Source organism: Phaseolus vulgaris, chromosome 2, assembly GCF_051622355.1.
Source record: "Phaseolus vulgaris cultivar YP4 chromosome 2, ASM5162235v1, whole genome shotgun sequence".
Classification (NCBI taxonomy): Eukaryota; Viridiplantae; Streptophyta; class Magnoliopsida; order Fabales; family Fabaceae; genus Phaseolus; species Phaseolus vulgaris.
Genome location: NC_143499.1, coordinates 13,473,519 through 13,475,862, shown reverse-complemented (window position 1 = coordinate 13,475,862; position 2,344 = coordinate 13,473,519).

The window sequence follows — 2,344 nt, the reverse complement described above, 5'->3', positions numbered from 1 at the left end:
AACCTACATAGGTACAAAAGGTCCATAGACCATTGCATCCCAAATTCCCATGTCAATAGATTCCATGAAGATTTTCATTCTAATTTTCCAGAATGCATAATTCACACCACCAAACATAAGAGGTCTATTAAGAGACGCACCTTTAGCAAAAGACATTTTAAACTCAGACATAATGCACAAACTTGAGTAAAATACAAGTCCTACCTCTTGATACCAATTGTTGGGTTTATTAGTGTCTAAGTTCAAGAGGGGAAGGGTGAATTGAAGTTATAAAATTTCTGCAAACACAATTGATTTACAGTAATTCAGAAGAAAAAGAACATATTGATTTTGAAAAGAACAGATTTATTTTTCAATACACTTTAACAAAACCAGAACTTGTTCAGATTTGTATTGAGATCAAACTAAAAAATATGTAGAACAAATGAGTTATTTTCACAGCAGCTATAAGAGCAAGATTTACACCAATAGATCAACTCAAATTCTTTTGATATAATTCTTTAAAGAAGTGAATCTTTAACAAAGATATTATAAAGAAATTGTTTGTTCTAAAAGCAGTCAACACTCATATTCAGAAAGCTTTATTTGTGATTAAAACAATTTTCCAGATCAAGGAAGAACAGTTTGAGCAAGTCTAGAAATAATAGATTCAATTTTAAATGAACAAATTTAATTCCTGACAGATTATCCAATTAATCAGAAAAGAGTGTAGGGATTAGAAGAATGATTCAAGCACAATCTATACTGGTTCACTCATAATGAGCTTGGTCCAGTTTCACCTCACTCCAAGGTGAAATTCACTAAAAATAGTTCCAATCAAATACAACACCTTGCAGTTCTTGAAACCTACAAGAACTTGGCAACCAAAGTTGAAAAACCCCATTTCAGCACTACTTGCACTTCAAGAAACCCTATCAAGAAGTGACTTACTCAAACACCTTTATACAAAAATGAATTAAGGAAGGGTAACATCTCAAAGAAGATGCAAGAACTAAAAACCAGTAGTCCAAATTGCAGCAAAACTGCACTAGCACCTTCACCAAGATCAAAGCACACTAAGAACAAGCACTCTTGAAGATCTTTTTCAAAACCTTTCAAAAACTCATTCAAATCCTTCTTCTTACACATAAAACGTTTTATCCATGTTTAATCTATGATTGCACAACACTCTTTCATGTGAGAAATGCCTTTCTTTATATAGAAATAAGTTTCTAACAACTTTTCAAAAAATAGTTAAAAAGTTGTTATAAAAAGAACAGGTTAAATTCAAAACAAATTGTTTTTCTGAAGGACTGCCAGCTCATCTTAACTGAAATAACTAACTGAAACGAACTTTTTGGTGCCTTAATAAAATTTTGAAAAAGCTTTCAGCAATTTAAAAATAAATCTATTGTTTCATAAATAAACACATTTATTTTTGTGCAATAACTTGATTTTTGAGAAAACTTTAAAGAACTTTTTGGAAAACATTGAATCACTTCTTGTGCTTGATCTTACCACCTTGATTAGGCATATAGGATAGGTCACGAAGCAAAAGGCAAACTTAAACTCACTCTAACATATATACAAGATCATCTAATTACACATTACAACCTTCAAAGAAAACTAGCTATTTTCTACATCAAACACACACTAAGATTTGGCTGAGAAGAAGCTTCATCCATCTTCAACAGAGGTGATATCAAAGCACATGGATGCTTTCGCTTGGTCATCCGCGGACATGCCCGTTATAGATTTAGATTTTTTATGCCCTAGGCTTACCATGGAAGAGAAGGTTAGGCCGGTAGTCTAGAGGAGGAGGAAGTTAAATGAAGAAAGGCATTTGATCGTTAGGGAAGAGACTCAGAAGCTTCTGAATGTTGGTCATTTAATGGAAATCCAATACCCTAAGTGGTTAACAAATGTGGTGTTGGTGTAGAAGGCTAACGGGAAGTGGAGGATGTGTGTCGACTTTACCGACTTGAACAAGGCCTTTCCCAAGGATTCTTACCCGTTTCCAAGTATAGATTCCTTCGTGGACAATGCCTCGAGTTGTTGACTATTAAGCTTCCTGGATGCGTTCTCGGGGTACAACCAAATCTGAATGCACCCTAGAGACGATAACAAGACTGCCTTCAAAGCAGAGTTCGCTAGCTACTGTTATAAGGTCATGCCCTTTGGCCTCAAGAATGCTAACGCCAGTTACCAGAGGTTGATGGATAGGATTATCGCCTCAATGATTAGGGAAAACATGCTGGCATATGTAGACAACATGGTCGTTACATAACAAGAGAAAGATCAGCACATTGTTGATTTAGAGGAGCTATTCACGACAATAGCTAAGTACAATTTGAAGCTAAACCTA